This window comes from Chiloscyllium plagiosum, unplaced genomic scaffold (assembly GCF_037043375.1).
Source record: "Chiloscyllium plagiosum isolate Xiang-an unplaced genomic scaffold, Cpla_swu_hap1 HiC_scaffold_30, whole genome shotgun sequence".
NCBI classification, from domain to species: domain Eukaryota; kingdom Metazoa; phylum Chordata; class Chondrichthyes; order Orectolobiformes; family Hemiscylliidae; genus Chiloscyllium; species Chiloscyllium plagiosum.
In genome coordinates, this window is record NW_028270168.1 from 45,262,199 (window position 1) to 45,279,047 (window position 16,849).

Below are 16,849 nucleotides of genomic sequence, written 5' to 3' on the forward strand. Positions count from 1 at the left end.
TCAAATCCTCCAACCCTGGCAACTTCCTTGTAAATCTTTTCTGAACCCTTTCAAGTTTCACAACATCTTTCCGATAGGATGGAGACCACAATTGCATGCAATATTCCAACAGTGGCCTAACCAATGTCCTGTACAGCTGCAACATGACCTCCCAACTCCTGTACTCAATACTCTGACCAATAAAGGAAAGCATACCAAATGCCTTCTTCACTATCCTATCTACCTGCGACTCCACTTTCAAGGAGCTATGAGCCTGCACTCCAAGGTCTCTTTGTTCAGCAACACTCCCTAGGACCTTACCATTAAGTGTATAAGTCCTGCTAAGACTTGCTTTCCCAAAATGCAGCACCTCGCATTTATCTGAATTAAACTCCATCTGCCAATTTTCAGCCCATTGGCCCACCTGATCTTAACCAGCCCCAAGAAATATTAACTATGAGGAACATATTTTTTGATAGGCTTAACTGAATTGAGCATCCCTTGAAGTAAAAGATATTAGTGTAAGGCAATGATAATTCTCTTCTTAATTGGTAAAAAGTCATCTCATTAACTCTGTAGATTTCTACTTGGGAATTAAGGGAAATGCTACTTTAATAATTAATGGATACCATTCTTTGACATTTACTATAATAAGAATTGATTGTAAAAACTGGATTTTCTACAAATTTACTTTTTTATAGGAATTTTCGGCGTGATTGAACATTTTAAATTTTACGTTTGGTTCTGAAGTAAACAATTAGGCAGTTTAGAATTATATTGTCTCACATAGTCATCTGGATTATTAAGTCATGAATGTGACCATATCTACTTTGGTAAGGGGAGTGTATTACTGAAAGGTTGTTCCTGGGCCCTAATAATAATCAAATATTATAAAGTATCAGAAAATTGCTAAAGAGGCTATCAGAGAATGGTGGTACTCTCAGTAGATTCATTTCCTTTGGGAGATGATAGATCAATTCTTCAGACTCACTTAATATCTTCTGGATCTGTCTTTCCCAAGATAAAGTTGAGGTGAAGTATTTGAAAGGTACATCTGATCTGAGTTCGTACTAAAAAGAGATTAGCATTATAATTCACCACAAGAGACTAGAAGCCACTCAAACTGCAGCACAGAAGTAACCTAAACTCCCCAACAAGTGATCCCACTTTCTCTATTTACCTTAAAAGAGCTTTGTTTGCATTCACAATTCTAATTCCTTATCAAAGAACTTAGATTAGAATTGGAAGATAATTGTCTGACTCTCTCACAAACTATCTGTCCAAGTCTCAGCGGTATTTCCATTGACTTTTTCCAGCTGTGAACAACATACAAATGAGATAAAACTGCTCATTTATGGAAGTTGAGCAATTAGCATTAATAAAGGCCTTTGTTTTGCATGCACAGTCTCTTTTCTCAATCTTGTCCTAACTTTCTCCCCAGATCTTCACTCTCCTTGTTAGCTTAATCTTGCGACACGGTAAATAAGTGGTTAGTACTGCTGTCACACAGCACCAGAGACCTGGGTTCAGTTTCACCCTTGGCCAATTGTTTGTGTGGAGTTTGTATGTTTATCCCGTGTCTGTGTGGGCTTCCTTTATGTGTTATGGCTTCTTTCCATAGTACAAAGATGTGCAGACTATGTGGATTGGCCACACTAAATTGCCCATAGTGTCCAGAGGTGTGCAAGTTAGGTGGAATACACAGGGATAGGGTAGGGGTGTGAGTGTGGGTGAGATGCTCTTCAGAGGGTTATTTTGGGCTGAATGGACTTCATCCACATTGTAGGGATTCTATGAAATTATGAAGCATTAAACAAATGCTATACACCATGCACGTTTCATCTTTCAATTACTTAAAGGAATGGAAATTTTGCTAGAATAGTACTTTTGGAATTTGTTTCCTCACTTTTCTTCAAATAATTCTGAAAAATAAGTACGTAGAAGTACTAACAACATAAGATGTTGGATTAGCTTTAGGTCTTTCGGTCTATTGAGCCATCCCCTAAGTTCACGGTTGATCTTATGTCTCCACTCCATTATCTCACTACATTCTAATGTTTCTTGATATTTTCTATCCAATGATGAGTACATTCAGAAAATAAACATCCTTCAGCTGGTCTGGGTTGAACATTCAAAAAATGTCACGACTCTGAGTTAAGAAATCTTCTCTCACCTTGGCCTTAGATGAGTGACCCCTTCATAGCAAGAGTGAAGCTCCTAAATATTGACTTCCAGCCAGAGGAAAAACCCTTCTAGCATTTTCCCTGTCAAGCCCTGTGACACTTTTCTATCTTCAGTGTTTTCAGCTCTCATTCTTTTAAATTCTGGAGGCCTAGTCAAAGGGATAGAAGAAATGAAGGGAAAATACAGGACCAGGACAGTTGATGGAATAGTAACCATGCATCCTGGGAATGTAGGTATCCAAACAGCAGAGTGAATCTAGCTCAAATATTCATAGCTTCAGAGATATGAATCAAACGGGCAGTAAGGCTTTCAAGAGGCTTTCAAATCAAAAACTGTAACTTAAGCATTGAAAGACGCATAGCTAATTCAGTGGATGAATTTAATTATCTAATTTTGAAAAACGTTTTTTATTATTTGCTTTCATTAAATCACTCTTTTGAAAATCAGAAATTTCAGGTACTGAGAAAAAAATTGTTAAATGTTTTTTTTGAGGGGGTTGTGAGTGACAGTTGTAGTCAGGGACAATGATATGTCTGCCCTGCAGGATGTTCAGTGAAAGAGTGGTTATTATGTGACAAGTATTATATAATAGGGAGATGTCATGTGACAGAACATATGACAGCACGAATGCTAAAAATTAATTACTAGGCTCATCTCTGAGTCAGAGGGTTCTGAATTCAAACCTCCTTCCAAAGATTTGAGTACACAATTGATGATGACATGTTGCTGCAGGACTGTGGAAGTAGTGCCACTTTTACACATAATGTTAAACCAAGTTCCATCATTCCTCTTAGGTGGATATGAAACATTCCAAGGCATTATTTCAAAGAAGGTAAAGGGAATTGTTAAGGTGTGCTGCCAATATTTATCCCTTAACATCCCTGTAACAAACAGTCTGGTTAATATTATGTTGCTGCTTGCAGGTGCTTGCAGTATAGATATTGGCCGCCACTTCTTTGACATTACAATATTAATGATAATTTGAAAGTCTCTCATTGACTGTGAAATGTTTCAATACATAGTACTTTGTTTAGAATTAAGATGAGGAGACATTTCTTCACTTACAGGGTAACAAATCTATGGAATTCACCATTGCATAAGGCTGTGGATTTCAGGTGACTAAGGGTATTCCAGAAAGAGTTAGATACATTTTTAAATAGTAAAGGTATCAAGGAACTTAAAGAGAAAGCAGAAATATGGCATTGAGACAGAGGATCAGCCATGATCAGATTGAAAGGCTAAGGAGGCCTGAAGGGTCAACTGCTCCTAGTTTCTGTGATACTTCGGTACAGCTTGGGTCAGTTATTATACAAATGCATATCTTCAGTTTCTGAGGAATGAGGTCCAACAGAACAGTTCATGGTGTTTGTTGAGTCCACAAGAAGTTGCAGAAGGTTGTTATCAGAATAAAGAGCCTCATTGTGACTTTGGTACACCTTGAGTTTCCCAGGTTCACTACCTGATACACGCACGTTCATTCTCCCAGGTCAGAACCAGAGCGCATATTTCATAAGGCCTTTCCCTGTACGACCTTGATCATCACATGTTTGCTTTGCTGTGTTCTTGGAAAGCCTCTAAACATTTTGTCCCTCCCTGATGAAAGGATCAGCTCAGAAGTCACCCAAAGCTTTCCATTGATATTGAACTGGAGGACAGAGTAATATGTGTTAGAGTTTGGATCTGACTTCGATTTAATAGACATTCTTTCTCATCACTGATTGAAATCATTAACCTAAGATCCTTCCATATTTCATTGGTCTCTCTTCTTACGAATGGTACAATATATCCTGCAATTATGCCATTTATACATTCAACGACATTACAACAAATGATGGTAATCAATAATTCAAGAGCAATTAATTTCACACTCTCCTCTCATCAATTTTCAAAAAATAAAATCCTTTTCACCTCTAAGTAAATAGTGGTTTCATTTTTCTTCTTCTTTCTCGACTGCACACATTGACAGCTCCACGGCTGAAAGAAACCATCCAAAATTTTGCTTCTGTGGGCATTCTTCATGTATGACTCTCAGATGTATTTATTAGCAGACTATTTGTGTGTGAAAGTCATCAGAGCCTAGCCCAATCCTAACCAGCCTGAACATCTGGACACTGTCACAGACAAGGGAGAGAGGTAAGTTGGATGACTTTTACTATTCTCCTGTCCTGTCTGTAACACCGATCATTTAAAATTCTCTTTCCCTACTTCCTTTTCCTTTTCAAAAACAGGCGCTGGTGAGTTTTCTCCAAGTCTTTTGATGAAAACCAATTTTAAAATAACCCACAGCATATCCTTTACGTTTTAAACCAACCAGGTCTTATAGCTGCATTCAAGATCCCACTCATACAGGCATTTACCCAAATAAGAACAGAGAAAGAAAAGGCATGAGTTTACCAAGGACTTAAAACCAAAGGTATCAGACATAGATGAATGGAGGAGTCCAATGAGTCAGTATCCAGTTTGAGGTTCTTTTGGTTGTTATGTATGGAGCTTCCTTCACAAGAGCTCGAGTATAGTTAAATTGTTGGTGAAGGTATGGTAGCTGCAAACATCGGAATTAATTCACTCTGTAAATTTCTTTCCAGAAGTCAAACCATTGAGGACATTGAAATCACAGTCAGGCATTTGGCTAAGCCTGGAGCTGCTTAGCCCTCTGGCACTACAAGCAGAGTGAGAAATAATCATCAAAGCTATATAATTAAAGGGGGGGGGGGGGTCAAACAAACCAGTGGTTTCAGTCATATGATTGGAGCTTCTCGGTTAAGACACTCACCCAGTAAAGTGGATTTTATTTGTGAGAAACCATTCTCATTTAATATAAATAACTGGAGACATTACTTTTTTCCTTTATTCATTCACAGGATGAGTTCATCAATGGCCAGGCAGCATTTATTGTCCAGAGAGCAGTAAAGTGTCAACCGCATTGTTGATGTAGGTCAGACCAGGTAAGGATGGTAGCTTCCTTCCCTAAGGGACATTCGTGACCCGGATGGGCTTTTCCAACAATCAGCAATGGATTTATGGTCGTCATTAGACTCTTGATCCCTGTTACTTATTGAAAACAAATTCCACTATCTGCCATGGCAGGATTCAAACCCGGGTCACCAGAACATTGCCTGAGTTGCTGGTTAAGAGTCCAGCGATAATACTACTAAGCCATTGCCTCCCTCCTTGTAATGAGTCAAGCAATAATGGGTTTTAATGGCGTTCTGTGTTTAAAACTGACAGAGGTAAACATCTCGTCTATATTTTCCTTTGAGGTCTTTTGACCGGATTGTTCGTTCAATGGAAGGAATATCACAATCCAGGACATTATAAGTTTGCCTTTATTCTGGTAATTATTTTGGAAGCAAGAAATAGTGGCCTAGTCATATTATTGCCAGACTATTAATCCAGAGTCAGAAGTCACACAACTCCAGGTTATAGTCCAACAAGTTTACTTGAAATCATAAACTTTTGGAGCGCTGCTCCTTCATCAGGTGACTTCTGACTTGGTCCACCCCAGACCAACACTGGCACCTCCATATCATTCATTCAGGGTCCCTGGTAATATTCTGGACCTGGGTTTGAATCTTGCCATGAAAGATGGTGGAATTTGAATTCAATAAATATTTGGAATTAGGAGTCTAATGATGACTGTGAAACCATTGTCAATTGTCAGGAAAACCCCCATCTGGTTCACTAATGCCCTTTACAGAAAAGAAACCGCTGTTCTTACCTGGTCTGGCCTACATGTGACTCCAGACCCACAGCAATGTGGTTGACACTTAATGCAATTAGGGTTGGGTAATAAATGCTGGCCTGGCTAGTGACACCCCTTTCATGTGAAGGAAGAAAAAGAAAATTGCTTATTCTACGTTTGATAGCTGCCATTTTAAAATTTAGCTAGGTGTCCATTTAAGAAAAAAATTGAAATGTTAATGTCATAGTATAAAAAGTAATGCAGAATTTCTCACCGCTTACCCTCTGGGCATTACAACTCATTACATGCCAGCATGGTTAGCTGGACAGCAGTCAGCAGTGATAATCTGGATCATTTCTCCCCTGCCTAACTAACTAAGGACAATGCGAACAATTCGCTAGGAGCATTGGGCTCACAATGGAACAGGACTAGTATGTGTTGGCGGAAATAAAATTTGGAAGACGAGCTTTTGGGCAACAACGTGGATTAAGTTCATATCAGCTAATATAAGCTCCACTGTACAATTCTACTGAATAAAAGGCATAGGACATCATAAAGCATACCCAGTTGTTGTAGAAATATGCGTGAGAAATTTGCAATGTTAGTTTAGACATGGCAATCATGAAATTAATGAGCTCCATCACACAGTTGCCATATTAGACCACTTTGGAGTCTTTATTATACTGAAGCTATTGCAGTGTAGTGGCTTCAACATTGTCCCTTTGCTTCTGTGACCTGAGTCTTGTTCCACCACCAAGAAATCTGATGGTTTCCTCTCCCTAACAACTGCTGAACATTTACTCAAAAATGAAAGCTGTGCAACCTTTCATTTTATTTTTTCAGGAATTCATTGACCTTCCTGAGAAATTCACACCTTAAGTTGGTTTTGGGTTTATTTTTACAGCTACTAATTCACCTGCAATGCTCATGGCAGGGGCATGAGCCAAACAATCCCTACTTCCCCTCTTTAGGGCTCACTCTGTTTCCTCAATTCATGATGGGGAGAGGTGGAGTCAGAATGGCATAGTCACTGAATTCAAAAGAGAAGGCTTTCTCATCGACAAAAGGTAAATGATCAAGGTGTGATGAAAATAGACAGACTACAGTTGAGAATCAATGGTTAGGAGGATACATAGACTAAACATTATGAGTACAATCAGGGGAGAACAAGAGAGACATTTTAATTCCAAAAACATCCAGTTCCTCTGCGGAGACAAGTTTCTTTGTTTTTGGTATGTCTGGACAATTTTGTCAGTTTTGATACCATAAAAATTCATCATTTCACCTATAATCATGGCTAAAGATGCAAATAGATCAATAATATAAATGCTAAGATTAACTGTACTCTTAACCTCATGTTCACTTAATGCTCGTTACTTACGTTTTCACATCAGTCCCCAACTGACAGAACACTGACATGAATTGTTGGCTGATTTCTGGTCATAAAACAGCACTGGAAAGGGATGAGTAGGGTGGTTATTTTTAATTGTTTCTCTTTTATGACCCAGAACTCCATGACCGAATCTCCTCAACTTGGTTTGCACCCTGCCGCAGTCCTGAAACGGCTTTTGTCAAAATCACAAATAAAATCCTGTGCAGCTGTGACGGAAGTAAATTCTTACTCCACATTTGTCTAGGCCTGTCTGCAGCTTTTGATATGTTTGACTACACAATCTACCTTCACTGTCATCTAGTTATATGAGATTGTACTCAGCTGGTTCCATTTGTTACCTATTTGCTCAGAGCCAGAGTATCTCCAGATTCTGTTCAGCCTAAGCTTTCTTTTTGCTCAAACCCTCTCTAAGCTCTGTTCTGACTTAACAATGCCATAGCACCCTTGACTGCTGTGCTGCATTCAACCCTGCATAAATTGAAGTTAGTCAGAATTGTCTCATGCTAGCTTGCAATAGTCCCATTCACCTGTAACCTCAATACTCCCTGACCTACCGAGCTAAACACTGTCACCTGTTAATATTCTCTTCGTTGTTATCAATTCTTCCATCGTTTGACTCTTCCCTGTCTCCATCATCGCCTCCAGCCATAATGTTCCCTGTAAGCTGTGTTTGTATGGCCACATGTCTGTTCAGAATTTATTGGACAAAAGACAAACAGGCACCATTTTCCTTCAGGTATCCTTGCCATTAAGGCAGCATTTAACCAAGTGTAACACTGAGGAGTCCTGGCAAAATTGAGACATCAAGGGGAAGACTGTCACACCTGGTGCAAAGGAAGGTGGTTGTGGTTGTGATTGTTGGTGGTCAGTCATCTCAGTTTCACGGCATGTCTGCATATGAGTTCCTTAGAATAATATTCCACCAATCTTCAGCTACTTCATCAATAACCTATCCTCTAATATAATTCAGAAGTGGGGATGTTAGCTAATGATTGCACACTATTCAGTGTCAATCACAGCTTTAGAGATATTGAAGCAGTCTGTGTCCAAATGCATCAAGACCTTGAAATACAGGCTGTGGTTGATAAGTGGCAAGTGAGCCTCATACCACAGAAGTGCGAGGCAACAGCTCATCTAATCCAGCAGAGAATCTAATCACCTATGTTTGACAGAGATTTACCATTGCTGAATACTCTACAATCAACATCCTAGGATTACCATCAGCCAGAACTGAATGGGACCAGACTTGTTAATATAGTGGCTATAAGAACAGGTCAAAGTCTCAAGGTCCTGCAGCATGGATTGGTGCAATATAGAAATGTCTCTACCACCTAGAAGAATAAGGACAGCAGATGCATGGGACCACCACAACCAGCCAATACACCTTCCAACCACGCACCCCACTGATTGGGATTGTATCACATAGTTCTCTTCATAAACTTCTCCACCTCTTCCTCCTTAGTAAAGTTCCTCAGAATTTGCTTCTGTGATCAAGCTTTGAACCCTTCTTTCTTATTCATTCATCAAAGGTTTGTTTTATTATTGTAAAATCAGTTGGTGTTGCAAACACAGGTCAAATTGAAGTGAGATTTTGCAATCAACCAGTTTTCCAAATAAAAGGTAAACACAAAATTACAGAAAATGATACAAAGAAGAGCATAAAATGTATTGATCTTTAGCATTAGTGAGTCTTGAGAAGATGTATAGCACAGGTTGAGGTTCTGGATGTAGGTTTGCCCGCTGAGCTGGAAGGTTCAGTTTCAGACGTTTCGTCACCATAATAGTTAACATCATCAGTGAGCCTCCAGATGAAGCTTCACTGAAAATGTTACCTGGTATGGTGACAAAACGTCTGAAACCAAACCTTCCGGCTCAGCAAGCAAACCTACATCATGATCTTTAGTGTCTTCATGTTAGTTCACTGTTTATTTGTCATTAGATTTTATTTATTGTGCAGGTGAGAAATGGATTAGACTAGATTTAAATCATAGCTTTATATCTTAATTCAGTTTTTCTTTATTTTAGTTCCATAGCTGGTAGTCACTATGAGATCTATCTGTGGGGAGTAAGTGGTGAAATTTAGAGCTTGGCAGCGATCACATGAAAGAACAGCAAAGTGATTGCATGTGTTTTCTAGTGACTTTAGATTACAATTGTGTAAAGCAATGTAACTATGGTGATGATTCTGCAAGTCTTTTGTGGTACAGAGTCGGATTTTGCTTAACAATGCTCCTACGATCCCCTTGAGCTATTTTATTGTCTTCGTGATATAATGCAAATACAAAATTGCCATTATTTTCCTTTCTGTAGGGAAATACCCAGTATTGTTTTACTTTGTATTCCATGATGGAAATATAATGATGCGGGAGTCATCCACAGAGTGATCATATAATCCCTACAGTATGGAAACAGGCCATTTGGCTCAACAGGTCCACACGGACCCTCCAAAGAGTAGAAAAATGTGTTACTGGAAAAGCGCAGCAGGTCAGGCAGCATCCAAGGAGCAGGAGAATCGACGTTTCGGGCATTCCTGAAGAAGGGCTTATGCCCGAAACGTCAATTCTCCTGCTCCTTGGATGCTGCCTGATCTGCTGAGCTTTTCCAGCAACACATTTTTCAGCTCTGATCTCCAGCATCTGCAGTCCTCACTTTCTCCCTCCAAAGAGTAACTCATTCCCCTAGTATTTTACATTTACCCCTGACTAATGCACCTAACCTACACATCCCTGAACACTCTGGGCAATTTAGCATGGCCAATTCACATCTTTGGATTGTGGGAGGAAACCAGAGCAAATGCAAGCAGGCGCGGGGAGAATGTGCAAACTCCACAGTCGCCTGAGGCAAGAATAGAACTCATGTCCCTGGCGCTGTGAGGCAGCAATGGTAACCACTGAGCCACCGTGCCGTATGATGAACTATCCCTTGATCATCGGAACACAGACAGAACTGTGTCACATTTTTATTTAACAATGTGTTTTGGACAAGGTCAGCATCGATTGCCTATCCATAATTGTTATTGAGGAAATGGTGGGCCAACCTTTTAAAGTGCTGTGATCCAACTGATGTAAGTATATAAATAGTGCTATACGCTAGGAGTTACAGGGTTTTGACAAGAGGAAACAACAATATATTTCCAAACCATAAATGTTGTGTGACTTAGAGGTGAACCCATTTTTGCTTCTGTTTATTTATTTGTGGGATGGGGGCATTGCTGGCTGGGCCAGCATTTATTGCCCATCCCTAGTTACCCTTCTTGAACACTTGCAGTCCACCTACTGTGGTTGATCCACAATGCTATTAGGGAGGGAATTCCTATATAATGGTATGAAAATATCCCCTGGGTCAGGCAACATCCGAGGAGTAGGAAAATCGACATTTCAGGCAAAAGCCCTTCATTAGGATTCCTCAATCATGTTGAAGGGCTTTTGCCCAAAATATCAATTTTCCTGCTCCTCGGATGCTGCCTGACCAGCAGTGCGTTTCCAGCACCACATTCTCGACTCTAATCTCCAGCATCTGCACTCCTCACTTTCGCCTAATGATATACCCTACCAACCACTGACCTAGTCCTTCCAGCTGGTTGAGTTTACAGGTTTGTAAGATACTGTCAAAAGGAACCTTAATGAATTCTAATATTCTGTCTTGTAAACTACACACACTACTGTCATTGTGCATCAGTGGTGGAGAGAATGAACATTTAAGGTAGTGAATGGAGATCTAATCAAGGAGGCTATTTTGTCATGGAAGAATCAAGCACTTTGAGTTTTGCTGGAGCTGACTTGTGCATTCGAAATGGTTGAATGACTTTGGGGATTCAGGAGGTTAGTTAATTGCCACAGAATATCTCACCACTGACTCAATACTTACACAGTTGGCCCAGTTAAATGTCTGGTCCATAATGGCAAGTAGATGATAATGGAGGATTCAGTGCTCATATGAATACTAAAGGAATGGAATTAAACACCCTCTCTTTGGAGATGGCCATTGGCTGGCACATATATCACTTGTTATGCTTGAATGTTGTCCAGATCTTTCTTCATGTGGGCATGGACTGCTTCATTATATGAGGAGTGGCAAATTGAACTTGTGACTGGTCCAATCAGCAACATCCCCACTTGTGTTTGATGAAGCATTGTCTGTCACAAACCTGTGTCATGATCACATGTCATCTCAAGGCTTGCTCAAGGCCAGCTGGGAGAGTGACACCTCCACTCTGAAGCCTGTGGACTGGAGACATCACTTCTGTGTCACTCAGAGGGAATATCTTGCTCACACCTGACATCATCACAGTTGCATGAGATCATGTGATAGTCTCTAAATGTGAAACTGGAAACAAAATGGTCTCCCTTCATGAGCTATCAATTCTACCTTTGATGAGCACATGCACACAAAGAGCGAATTAACTAAAATATTATTCTTTTGAAACTGCCCTGGGTTTCATTACATTCTGAGACAATGCCAGAAAATTACTTGGCTGCCTTTGCACAATTGACATGTGAGTATAGCAAAGCAATTTCACAAAATAGTGTCAAAATTATTAAACCTAGATATACCTTTTTTAATCTCCTAAGCTTTTAATTCTAATGCTTTTGTTAGCTCATCGTTCAAACAACTGTACGGCATTCTGTGTGATAAAATGCTCATTACCGTCCAAGGCCTTGATTGTTAAAACAAAAGCACAGCAATATAGCATTTGAGCTTTGATGGTAATATCACCAGGGTTGGGATTTTGGGAAGCTAGACACTAATATGAAATGCTAATATCCTTCAAAATCAATTTGGACAACACAGGGAACACAAGATGCCAGTATTCATAATTAGAAAGTAACTGTGCTTTAGCGGCAGATGGTTAGAGACCCTTCATGACATTCTCAGCGTTGACATAATTATCACAGCAACAGAGCAGACAAAATATTGCACAGCTTTTGTCCCTAATTTATACAATCATAAGGAGATTCTTAAAATGATTATTCAATGTTCTTTGCCCATATTTAACAAGGCAACTTTTTTTTCAACCTAGCCATCTATTTAATCTGACTTCTTTCTTGCTGATTATGTTGAAGGTGCTTCTGATAAACAAATTATCCTTCCTTATTGGTGCCTGTGAATAATACTTATTAATTCATAATAATTCAGGATGGTGGTAGCAGAAACATTGAGAAGAGAATTGGAGAAGCATTAGACAGAATTGCTGACCATTAGGTTTTGCAATTCCGATAGACTCTTCCCAAACCCTGAACAAAATGGACAATGGTAAGAAAGTTCAAAGAACCACGTGAGATGGTGAGTGAGGAGTTCCCTGACACCGAGAGGAAAATGCCTCATTTTCCAACCAAGTGGTGAATGACGAGATGAGATCCTTGCAAGTGAATGGTGAGAGGTCTAGGTGCATGCATTAACACATATTAACATTATTGTCATGTCATCTTGCCCCATTCTCCCACTCATTGAAGAGAAACTAGAGGGTGACGATCCCCAGCTTGAAAAGTCAGAGCAGCACCAGATGACTCCTGCTCGCTGCTTGTTTCTCCATTCCACCATCTTGGCCACCAGACAACAATATCTCAGGGCACACTTTATAGGCAAAAGGTGCCAATTTCCCTCTGCACAATGTGTCTGGAGCAATTGACAGGTAACTATGCAGGGCTGCTCCAGCTGCCAGACACTGGCTGGGTTTACAGCTGTCCTTTAAAGATGGAGATGTCAACGGAATCCCAGAAGGGCCCATTAGTGACCAGTTCCCTATACCTTTGGTGAGTGGCAGAATCCAGGTGGAGCACCATAAGAGGTGGGTTTGAGAGGATAATATGAGAAAACCCAATAAGATTCATAGAAAGAAACCCTCCATGAAACTCAGCAAAATTGACCTTAGCCAATTTTCTCATAAAATTTTGGCTTCAATGAAGCTCAGGAGGGTAATGCTAGTTGCACATGATTAGGGGTTGAATTTAATTTCTTTTTGGCTATGTCTGAGTTGCATCACATTTTTTGGAGGGTTTGTCTCTGAGAAATTTAGTGAGTTTTTCACCAAACATGCCTCAAAAATAGATAACCCCACTCCGACGGTCCCATAACCCACACACCTAAATTCCACTCCATCTTGCCACGCACTGTTCCCAGAACAACTCAACACTCAGCGGGCACCCCAGAATTCACAGGCATCACTTGCGCTATCTTTAAGAATCCATTGTGCAGCTGAACAATCATTGTCAGTCTGGAACTGCCCAGAACATGCCAACCTGACCTGAAGTTGCCACCCAGGTCAATGCAGTCTCAGCCATCTGGAGGAATATCCAGTAATATAGCATGAAGGTCAATGACACTCTCCACTCTACCAGCATAAGTGTCACTATATCCTCTTCAATACCTCACACTCACTCTATCTCCCACCAAGGCTCATGCTCTACCACCCTCAGTACTGCGTTTCAGATGACCTCAGTTTTAAAGAGGGTAAAATGTGGGAAACCAGTCATGGGTTCATTGGAATTGCAAGGCACAAATAATGGTTTCAGCAGTTGATGAGTTGAGACAGAGCAGCACATGGTTCAGTGGTTAGCATTGCTGCCTCACAGTACCAGGGACCCGGGTTTGATTCCAGCCTTGGGAATTTGTCTAGAGTTTGCATGTTCTCCCTGTCTCTGGGTGGGTCCCCTCCAGGTGCTCCAGTTTCCTCCCACAGTCCAAAGATCTGCAGGTTAGGTGGATCAGCAAATGTGGGGTTGCAGGGATGGGGTGGGCCTGAGTGGGATGCTCTTTGGGGTATCGGTGTGGACTCGATGGGCCGAGTGGCATGTTTCCACACTGTGGGGATTCTATGCAAGTCAGGCAATGTGACTAAAATGAAAATAGGTTGGATTATTGATGGCATTGAACAATGAACTCTTATCTATCTGAAGTCTTGTTTTAAGAAGGTGAAGGTCTAGATAGGAAATGACAAGATAGATGAAAAATCTCCAGTTTAGTTGCCTAACTATCTGCTGAGTGGATTTTTTTTTTGTAAATGTGAGGATTTATTCCCACTTCCTATGAATCATATCTATTTTATTTGGAGACCTCTGGAAAAGCTCAGAAACAGTAACATAAATCGTCAAGGATTTGTGTTCTTTTCCAGGGGAAAATTAGCTTCACCGATCTCCAGTGTTGCTTCCCACACAGAGACTTAAACAGAATCAACCTGATTCCTGGATGAGAACAGTTAACAATTATGGTAATGCCAAACTTAAAATGTGCCATTTGTCTTCTTACATACAGAGACACCATCAACGCTTTCCCTCTTTCCATGCACACAATTGCAGGCTGTGATAAAGTCAACCTCCTTACAGTACCTATGTGCATGCCTGTGTACATTGTATCCTGTTATTCATCAAGTTCCCTGTATTGTTCTGTAAACCAAAGATCTGAGTAAAAGTACTGCTGTAAAAGCCAAAATACATTGCCCAAACAAGTTATCACTCTGCCTGGAGTAAAAGACCAAGCAAGATTTCATGCAAGTGCAATTATAGATTTTGTAATTTGATCCTGCAATCTGAGAGAAGATCATATATTTTTCAAGAAACTTCTTTTTAACGCTTTTCCTTTGGACAACTGCAACAAGATCAGAGAATGGGTTCCCAGGTTCGCCAGAATTACTACCAGGATTGCGATGCGGTAATTAATCGCCAGATTAACATGGAGCTCTATGCTTCTTATGTCTACATGTCTATGTATGCCTTCTTTGACTGGGATGATGTTGCCCTGAAGCATGTTGCCAATTTTTTCCAGCATCAGTCCCATGAGGAAGGGAACATGCAGAGAAACTGATGAAGTTTCAAAATCAACGAAGGGGCCGTGCGATCCTTCAGGATGTCGCGAAACCTGATCGTCTTGAATGGAGCAATACTCTGGAAGCCATGAGGTATGCCCTCCATCTGGAAAAGACTGCGAATCAGTCTCTGCTGGAGCTGCACAAACTAGCTTCTGACAAGGTCAATCCTCATATGTGTGACTTCCTGGAAATTCTCTATTTGGATGAACAAGTCCAGGCTATCAAGAAGGTTGATGATTTCATCACCAACCTGGCCTGTATAGGAGCTCCCCAGAATGGCATGGCAGAGTACCTGTGTGACAAGCACACCCTGGGAGAGAGCAGCAGCTAAAAAGATCCATCACTTGAAAATCAGTCTGCCTCTAAGACCACCTACAAATCACATTCTTTTCACAAGTGAATGTTTTTGTCTACTTCTTTGAATGGAATCGGGTTTTTGGTACTATCTTTTTACATGGGGTCTTAACTTTGTGAATTTGAGTAAATCTAAAAATTAACAAAAAGGGATGGCACAGTGGCTAGCACTGCTGTCTCACAGCACCAGGGACCCGGGTTCAATTCCAGCCTTGGGCAACTGTTTGTGTAGAGTTTGCATGTTCTCCCAGTGTCTGAGAGGGTTTGCTCCGGTTTCCTCCCACAGTCCAAAAATGTGCAGGTTAGGTGAATTGGCCATGCTAAATTGCCTATACTGTTAGGTGGATTAGTCAGGGGTAAATATAGGGGGGTGGGTTTCTCTTCAGAGGGTCGGTGTGGACTTGTTAGGCTGTACAGCCTGTTTCCACACTGTAGGGAATCTAATCAAATAATATGTTATTTATTAATTCCAAAGTGTGAATTAATTTTGTTTAATAAACAGAGCATATTTAAAGTATGCAATGAAACTGTAATCCTGTTAGCGTAAAAATACAGACTTGGGTCGATAGTTCTTCGTGTGATATTTTTAGCATGCTTGTTAATAAATTGATGTGAAATTTTTGAGCACCATATTTTCACAGTCATTAGCCTAATAAATTTAAATTGATTTTTGAATAAAGTTATCACACAATAGGAATTGCAGTCCCACTATGTTTAGAAACCATGAAGATAACCTCAAACTTGCATCCAACGTCAATATTTTTGTTCGAAAATATCTGAACAACAGAGATTGTGAAAATCATCTCAGCAGAAAAAAGATTGTGCATAAATATTTTTCTTTTCTAATTTCACTTAGTTTCACATGTCTAACTGTTGTTGAAGAGACAAAATTTAGAGTAATTTGCAATTATACCATAAACATTAGCTGCTAGGAAACATAAGGTAATAACACTGGATGCCAGTGATTTTATTTCATATTAACTGACTGCTGTTATGACCAGTTCCTGGGAGAGATTTCCAATATATTATGGTTCCAGAAGGGATAGCCAAGTCATTAAGCTCCCTGTTGAGCAAGGATGAAGTGGCTCCCCTTCTTCACTTACCAGCCACCATTCCCTCAGTCCAAATTAATTTATATTTTCAAAGGAACCAATTAAACCAGGCTTTCTTGAGTTTACAAGAGTGAGTTTATTAGTTACAAAACAGGAGGAGAAACAATAACACTGCACACATATGCTCTATTAAAAACAGATAGGATTTCAAGATGAACATTTTAAAAAACATGGACCAATCTCAGAGTTGTTTATGAAGAGTAGATGGTGCAATGTTGTCTTTGTTACATTGGATGCAAAAAGTAGGATTGATGTTAGTAACTGAACAATTAATTCTGAGATTATTAGCTTTGCAGATTGTTTAAAATGCCTTTATCCTGTTCCTTTAGACAGTGGATGCC

The 16,849-nt window shown here is 40.1% G+C and overlaps 1 pseudogene; it reads left to right on the forward strand.

Moving 5' to 3' along the window:
- The first annotated feature begins 15,022 nt into the window (after positions 1-15,022).
- LOC122563444 (ferritin heavy chain B pseudogene) lies at positions 15,023-15,373 on the forward strand (annotated as a pseudogene).
- Positions 15,374-16,849: the final 1,476 nt, after the last annotated feature.